A 9,295-nucleotide genomic window follows, 5' to 3' on the forward strand; every position below is an offset into this window, starting at 1 on the left:
ATATATATATAGATTAAATGTAGGATAAGGAAAGTAGTAATACATATAATACCTTTTTATCCTAATTACAACTATGTAAAAATAAGGGAGACTATAAAAACTAAAAATAACATTTAATTTCCAAAATAGTTTTACCCTATGATAGCTAATATAATTCAAATGCCAAGGAAAACTATATATATACATATATACTACTTTATAACATTAAATCCAAACGAATTAAATTTCAACATGAAATAAATAAATATATAGTACATAATAAATAGTTATAGGATTAAAAAATAATTTTTATAAACATATTACACAATAATATACATATATATACAAGTAGAAATGTCAAAAAGTGGGGAAAGGAGGGTAAAAATGGTGATTTTCGGTTTCCAGCAGATTACCGACGGAAAATCCGTCGCCAATCTGCTGTTAGTGACAGAAAAGGTAGAATTACAACAACACTCCAAAACTTTCCAGATTCGTTCAAAAGCTTTAAATTAAATCTAATTCGATCGTTTGGGATCTCCGAACTACCAAAAATGGATCATAGTCTATAACGGAGTTTCCTAAAACGACGTTTTTATTTTAAAACGTTATTTGGAAATATCTTTTCCAAACTTATAATTACAACGTTTTTAATACCCAAACTACCTTTTAATCGGATCACGGTTCGTATTGGGATATTAAAACGAGGTTTTTTGTTTTAAAACAAGACCGAATTTTTATTTAACACGGGATAAAAATAAATACGAAGAACTAAATAAAACGTGATAAATAAATGAATAACTAAATAAATAAAATTATAACATAAAAATAAATAAAGAAAATAAAATAAATGAAATAAATGAAACGAGTCTAGTCCTCGGATAATACCTCAAGTTCGGTATTGACGGTTGAAGTCGGTTGATTCCACGAATCGTGCTTTTCCGGTGTTTTTGGTAAAATTTTAACTTTTAGGAAATTTGGAATTTTTAGGAAAAAAAATGTTTTTTCCCAAAAAAAGATTTTCTCTCTCTAAAAATGTTTAGAGTGAGAAGCTCCTCCCCAAAAGTCCTCCCTCAAATGCATGGGGATCCGTGCCTGATATAGGCAAACGGATCCCCGGAACTTTGGGCGACGCCCGAGTAAAATTGGGCGTCGCCCAAAGGGGGTTGGGCGATCGCCCACCCTGGTTGGGCGAACGCCCAACCTATGTTGGGCGAACGCCCAACATATGTTGGGCGAACGCCCAACAATTGTTGGGTGAACGCCTAACAATCGTTGGGCGTACGCCCAACTGATGTTGGGCATTCGCCCAACCATCGTTGGGCGTCCGCCCAACGTCGTTGGGCGCCTGCCCAACGGCTGTCGGGGGTGCGTGCCCGACGGCCGTCGGGCGTCCCGCGGGCGCCGAGCGCACTCCCTGCGCTGCCGGACGTGCGTCCGACTGTCGTCGGACACACGTCGGCTGCCGCTAGGCGCTCGCTCTACGTCGCGGAGCGTCCACGAGCCGTTCACTCAACGACCGCGATTCTCGTTGACTCACCATTTTATTATTATACGTTTTTCTCTTTCAAAATTTTCCCGGAACCGACCGCTTTGTTAAAGGTTTTCATCACAGGTCCTCCGACTAGGTGTCTACAGTTGCCCCTACTTTTCTATTTTGACAGTGATGTGTGTGTTTCGAAAACGTTTTTTGCTAACGCAACACATGCAATGTAAAACATATAAAAGTAAGAGACACGTAAAGAGTAGGAGGAAGAATACCTGACCTTTGCGCTGCGCGTTCTGTCGTCGTTCTCGATCCTTTCTGTCCTTGCCTTTGAATCGGCCGCCGGCGGATGTTCTTCTCACGGACCCTAGCCTAAGTTGACTGCGGGTAAAAATGGCTCAAAAGCAACCTTGGTGCCCGACCGCGAGCCAGATGGCTCAAAAGCGATCCTGGTCTACGACCCAGGGGGAAATGGCTCAAAAGCGACCCTGGTCTACGACCGGGGGGAAGTGGCTCAAAAGCAACCCTGGTCCACGACCGCGGGTAAAATGGCTCAAAAGCAGCCCTGGTCCATGACCGCGGGTAAAAATGGCTCAAAAGCAACCCTGGTCTACGACCGCGGGTAAAATGGCTCAAAAGCAACCCCGGTTCACGACCGGGGTAAAATGGCTCAAAAGCAACCCTGGTCCACGACCGCGGGTAAAAATGGCTCAAAAGCAACCCTGGTCCACGACCGCGGGTAAAAATGGCTCAAAAGCAACCCCGGTTCACAACCGGGGTAAAATGGCTCAAAAGCAACCCCAGTCTACGACTGCGGGTAAAAATGGCTCAAAAGCAACCCTGGTCCACGACCGCGGGTAAAAAAGGCCCAAAAGCGACCCCGGTTCACGAACGGGGTAAAATGGCTCAAAAGCAACCCTAGTCTACGACTGCGGGCAAAAATGGCTCAAAAGCGGAGGTTCTTTCTAACGATTCTGAATTCTTTTAAAACACTGTTGTCTGTATTTTCTCGTGAAGCTAGTATCTTGGAGGTTTGAATGGTTCGATAGGAACGTCTTTTTAGTCCGAAATGATTCCAACTAACAATCATTTTTCTGTTGACTGTCATCTGTATTTTGACTGGTGCCACTGCTCTGTAAAAATTGGCTGTCGTCTGGAGTTTCATCTTGATATTATCGGTCACTGTCTGGCAGAAGCGCAGGCTGAAACGGACTGCAAATCGGAGGTCTGTACACCTGGTAAATGATTATTTACTTTTTACCTTTATGTCACATCGTACCTTTTTCACTATCTACGGAAATGTCATTCCCATTTCCTATATAAGGTGGTGGGGTTTCATTTCAACCCCACACATTCTCTTTCTTCTCTCTCTCTCTAACTTTTGATTTGGATTGTTCTCGGGATGGATTTGGACCAATATGATGGCACGAAGGGCATGGAAGCGGGTTTCGTGAACCTTACTACAGTGGACCCTTTTCAGGACCCCGCAACGCATCTGAGCCGGACCCGTTGTAACCAGGTAAGTACTTTCTTACTTCCTCGTCTTTTGACTAAAATTCTAGGCTTTAGTATCCCTATTTAAACATGATTTGCATGCTAACTTGTAGATTGCCTTAGAATACTTTTAGTTAGAAAACATGAATTTCTTCGCTTGCAAGTATCCTTTATTTATCTTTTGTAAGCATGCGAACTATATGCATGTGAATAGTAAAACTACAAACGATGCATGCCAACAGTAAGAACAAACATGAATAGTGCACGTGAATAGTAAAAAACTTGACTAATGTACGTGAATAGTAAAAACTTGACTAATGCACCTGAATAGTAAAAACTTGACTAATGCACGTGAATAGTGAAACTTGACTAATGCTCGTGAATAGTAAAAACTTGACTAATGCACGTGAATAGTAAAAACTTGACTAATGTACGTGAATAGTAAAAACTTGACTAATGTACGCGAATAGGCCAATGAATAAAGAATTAATCAAATCCTATGCAGACAACCCCAAGGTAGAGATTTCACACAATGACGGTCTAAATTGACAAGATGTCTCTAGGTTAGATTTGACCGAAAGAATAGCTAGATTAACGTGCTTTCATCAGATGCAAGCCTAGAGACAACCTTTAAACTTACCTGTTCCGTTCTTTCCAGTTTATCGGTATTTCCGGGACTACAACGGATATTCACACGTGGTACTCTATGTTAGGCGCCGCGGCGAGAGCCCGTGTGCGAGAGCTGGGCTTTGAGCCCTTTATTTTGGCGCTGCCCCACGCCAACGGGGTGTGCGACCGCTTTGGCCTACGAGCCTTATGCGAGAGATGGGTAGACTCGACCCACACCTTCCACCTTTCCTTCGGGAAGATGACCATCTCGCCCAGAGATTTCTCTTTATTGACTGGGCTGCGGGGGAGTAGCACTCCGGTTCCCCTTTCCTTTGATGCGATGCGCCCGCGGGTTGACCGTGCTAGATTGGCTGCTTTGATTGGGTCGGGAGTTTATCCAGGCGCCAAATCCACCCCGGCGAAGTTCATCACTACATCGGGGCTTTTGAGTCGTAGGGACTTTTACGGGACCGACGACACCGATTTGGCCGTCCGCAGCTTCCTGATATATGCTTTGAGCGAGATGATCTTCCGCACCAAAAGCGGAACGATTCATGCAGGTCTCATTCAAGCTTTCAGCGATAATGGATGCGGTGGCATCCTATGATTGGGCGGGAGCGGGTCTAGCTTTCCTGTACAAGTTTTTGGATTTGACTTGTCGGAAGCGCAAGGATTTCGGCGGCTACACCTTTGGTCTTCTGGTACGTGGTGCATCCTTGACTTGCCCTTTTTATCTTCTTCGCGCTTTCTGTTCGTAACCTTTGTTTTCACGAGCAGGTTTGGGCCTACGAGAGGCGGATTCTTCCTAGCGAGCATCGGCGCAGGCCACGGGTGCCGAAGCCCCCACTCATGGCTCGATGGAGAGAGTTCGATTTAGGTACCGAGGAGAGGCCGACGGTGGCGCAGCTCTTGGATTGGATTGATTCGCGGACTTTGGGACAGGTAAATATCTTCTAGTCGTGCTAGATTCTTGTTTGATCAGACCTGACTTTTCTTGGTGTTTTTAGATTAAATTCAGGTGGGACGACCTTGACTTCGGTCCCGATTACGCATATGTTACCCTGATCCAGGAGCAGCAGAGTGTGCTTATCGGCCCTTGCGTGCGGGCCTGGTATTTGGGTGACTGGGGCATCACCAGGGTTAGGGCATCGCACTGGTCACCAGGCGAGATCCCTGTCTCTATGTTTGCGGTGCGGACCATGCCCTTGTCAATCATTCGTCAGGATTTGACCCGCCGCTTTGTTGGTAGAGATGTGTGGATTCATGTCGGGGGCCGTGCTCCTTACCTATCGACCTTGTTGAGTGCGGGGGATGCCCCAGCGGCGACGATGGAGGTGGACCCTGTGGCAGACGTGTTTTCGCAGGAGGCTGTCGATGCAGTCTTTGGTCGGGAGGAGGTCCCGGTGAGTGGTTCGGCCTATTTATCTTTATTTACGAGATAGTTAGTGGTATTTATTGTGTCTCTATTTGCAGGAGGGTTCCTGGAGGAGTGCTCATCTGTCAGACTTCTTCAACGGTGCCCGAGCTCAGACGTCTGCGAGTGAGCCGCCATATTACATGGGCGAGTCCTCCAGTGCCGCCCGACCGGAGAGGTCCCCTTTGGGCGTACCCGTCCCGGATTTTGGGAGGGATTTCGCGACTATTTGTTATGACGAGTCCGGGGTGGCCTATGCCGGTGTCGAGATGGCTCCTCCGGTCTTTACATCGAGGGTACCGTTTGACCCCTCAGACGCTTCCCAAACCTCGAGAGAGACTTGCACCGATTATGTGGGGCTGTCTGGTTACCTCCGAGATCGACTCAGCTTGCGCTGCGCTGACCATCTGGTATGTATTATTACTTTATTTTAGTGTAGTGGGATGTATGCATATATGTATGTATGATTTTTATTCTTGCCAGTATTTCTTTTTTTTCACATTTGTTTTTTTTTTTCAAAGTGATATTCACACACATGAGCGGAGACGGAGCGAGTCGGTGCAGGAGTCCGATGCCAGGGTTGGCCAAGTTTATCGGGAGAGGAACAACCACTGGTCAGAGGTGATGCGAAGAGAGACTGCGGGACACCTTGCTATTGAGGAGAGGGTGCGGGAGGAGACTACCGGACGCCTTGCTGCTGAGGAGAGGGCGCGCATTGCCGAGGAGAGACTTCGAGCCGTCGAGGAGGCCCTATCTGCGGAGCGCGCGTCACATCTGAGGGATTTTGAGGCCTACTGGGATGTCCCTCCTTATTAGGCTCATCATGTATAGCTTTGTAGTTTTTATTAGGAGTACCCCGATGTATAGCTGATGTATAGGGGGTGGGGTGGATAGTATGTAGGCTTTTTATTGTGCAAAGTAAAGTAGGAAATGTATAACTCATGATTCGTATTGCCATGCATTCAGTAGATTATGATGATTCCAATCACTCTCTTCGAATATATTCATGACTTTATTTATTTACAAACAACAGAAATACTTAGCCTCTTATACATTATTTTTGTAATTGCTCAAGATATAACTACCGTTACCAGGACCTGCCTTTTTTCGGTTTTCAGATCCCAGCGATTTTTCATCTCTCCTTTTACTATCCCGGAATTTTCAAATGAGTGCCCTTTCGGGTTTTCACCCATTGGGATGTCCCTTATTGTTGCATAGGCCGCCCTTTGCGGGTTTTCAACCTATCGGGAATTTTCTTTCGCTTTTTTTTTACGAAAAGTATTTCTTAAGCCTATCCAGATTGGTAGGTTCGGAGAACTCCATGTCGTCCATAGTAGTTAACTTCACCGCTCCTTTGCTTAGTATCCTCTTCACGAAGAACGGCCCTTCCCAGTTTGGCCTAAACTTGCCCCTCGGGTCGGTGTGCGTCACACGGATCTGTTTTAGCACCATATCCCCTTCTTTGATAGGGCTGGCCTTGACCTTTTTGTTGAAGGCTCGGGCCATCCTTCGCTGATATAACTGCACATGGTAAAGGGCCTCCATCCTTTTCTCGTCCACCAATGCTAACTGTTCATATCGCTTCTTGACCCATTCCGTCTCGGGAATCTCTGCTTCTACTGCGATTCTCAAATCGATCGTTTTTCAATCTCAATTGGCAGGACTGCTTCTGCCCCATACACTAAGGAGAACGGCGTTGCCCCAGTTGATGTTCTAACCGTCGTGCGATAAGCCCATATAGCGAGCGGAAGCTACTCGTGCCAATTCCGGTGCGATTCTGCTGTCTTTACGAGAATCCTTTTAAGGTTCTTATTAGCGGCTTCTACCGCCCCATTAGCTTGCGGTCGATAAGGAGAAGATCTATGATGCTCAATACCGTACTCCTGGAAGAGACTTCTTACTTCCCCCTGAAACTGGACCCCGTTATCCGTAATCATGTGATAAGGCACTCCGAACCTGGTGATCAAATGTTTCTCAATGAACTTTCTCATCTGCTTGGATCCCAATTTGCTAAACGACTCTGCCTCTACCCACTTGGTGAAGTAATCAATGGCAACTGCAATAAATTTGTGCCCATTCGAAGCATTAGGCCTCACCTCACCGATGATATCAATGCCCCAAGCCGCAAATGGCCAAATAGGTGCTAACACATGTAATTCCATGGCTGGTAGATGACTAGAATCTCCGTGGATTTGACAATCGTGGCATTTCTTCGGATAATCATTACAATCCTTTTCCATGGTGAGCCAATAGAAGCCTTGCCTTATGATTTTCTTTGCTAACATCGCTCCTCCCATATGGGCTCCACAAATTCCCGAGTGTACTGATTCCATTGCCTCGCGGGCTTCTCCCGCATCCAAGCACCTCAGTTGTAAACCATCGGTGTGCCTTTTGTAAAGCAAGTCGTTGTGGATGACGAACTGCTGAGCTAACCTTCTAATCACAGCTTGATCCCTAAGTTCTGATCCCGCCGGATACATCCCGTTTTTCATGAAGTTCACGATGTCGAAATACCAAGGCTTTTCATCCACTCCTAACAACATTACGTCTTCATAGCACGGTTTGTGAGACCTCTTTAGCACCAAAGGCTTTGAGGCAAGATTCCGTGGATTATCCCACACCGACACCAAGGTGGCCAAAGCATCCGCTGCTTGATTCTGTGCTCGGGGGAATGTGATAAAAATGACATTCATTGAATCTTTGTGCCAACCCCTCTAGCTGGTCTAGGTATGGACGTAATTTTTCTTCCCTCACTTCCCAGTTTCCTTGTGCCTGCTTGATGATCAACTTTGAGTCACCCCAGATTTCCACATACGATGCTCCCAATGTCGTTAGCGACTCTAACCCATAGATGCATGCTTCATACTCGGCCATATTGTTAGTAAGAGGGAATGATAACTTTTTCGCCATTGGTATCCTTTCTCCTTCCGGTGAGATAAGTAGCACTCCTACTCCGGCTCCATTCGAATTGACTGCTCCATCGAAGAACATTTTCCACGGTATAACTTCTATTGCGTTCAAGTGCTCATCGGGGAAATCATAGTTTATCTCTTCCTCTTCTGCGTTTAGAGGTTGGTTGGCCAGGAATTCTGCTACGGCTCTCCCCTTGACAACCTTCTTCGTTATATATTCGATATCAAATTCGGACAAAAGCAACAACCATCGAGCTAGCTTCCCTGTTAGAGACGGAGTTTGGTACAGATACTTCACAGGATCCATCCGGGAAATAATGATCACTTTGTAAGATTGAAAATAGTGCCGTAGTTTCTTTATTAGCCATACTACTGCCACACACGTTTTTTCGATCATGTTATACTTAAGCTCGTATTCCAGGAACTTCTTACTTAGATAATACATCGCGTGCTCCACACCGGTGTCTCCTTCTTGGGCCAACATTGCCCCAATAGATCGCTCCTCGATCGCCACATAGAGGAGAAGCGGTTTTCCCAGTTTAGGCGGTCTCAGAACTGGCGGATTAGACAAATAGTTCCGAACACTCTCTAATGCTTGCTGGCACTTATCATTCCAAACCGTGGGTTGATCTTTCCGTAGCAGCTTAAAGATCGGCTCGCAGATCGCAGTGAGTCGTGCTATGAACCGACTGATATACTGAACCTGTCCCAGAAATCCTCTCACTTCTTTCTCATTCTTTGGTGCCGGCATTTCCCGTATGGCCTTCACTTTGTCGGGATCTACCTCGATTCCCTTGTTACTGATCACATAGCCTAAGATTTTCCCCGATGAAACGCCAAAGAAGCACTTCTTCGGGTTCAACCTCAGCTTGAATTCGGCAATTCGGGCCAAAAACTTCTCGAGTGCAGCGAAATGCCCCTCTCTTGTCTCCGACTTGACCATCATGTCATCCACATAAACTTCTACTTCCTTGTGTATCATATCATGGAACAGTGCTGTAGCCATTCACTGGTAAGTTGCCCCGGCATTTTTCAAACCAAACGGCATCACCCTATAGCAGTATGTTCCCCACTCAGTTGTGAACGAGGTTTTCGCTTTGTGTTTCTCAGCCATCTGAACTTGCATGTAGCCCATGAAACCGTCCACATTTGTGTGTAAGACGCTTGATGCTGCACTGTCGATCAACACGTCAATATGAGGCAACGCGAATTCATCTTTGGGGCACGCCTTGTTAAGATCTCTATAATCGACGCACATTCTCACTTTGCCGTCCTTCTTTGCGATGGGCACTACATTTGCGACCCAAGGGGGATAGTCGATTACTTCGATGAACCCTGCTTCTAACTGCTTCTTCATTTCCTCTCTGATCTTATCTGCCCATTCCGGTCTCATGCGTCGGAGTT

This window comes from Euphorbia lathyris, chromosome 2, assembly GCF_963576675.1.
Source record: "Euphorbia lathyris chromosome 2, ddEupLath1.1, whole genome shotgun sequence".
Lineage (NCBI taxonomy): Eukaryota > Viridiplantae > Streptophyta > Magnoliopsida > Malpighiales > Euphorbiaceae > Euphorbia > Euphorbia lathyris.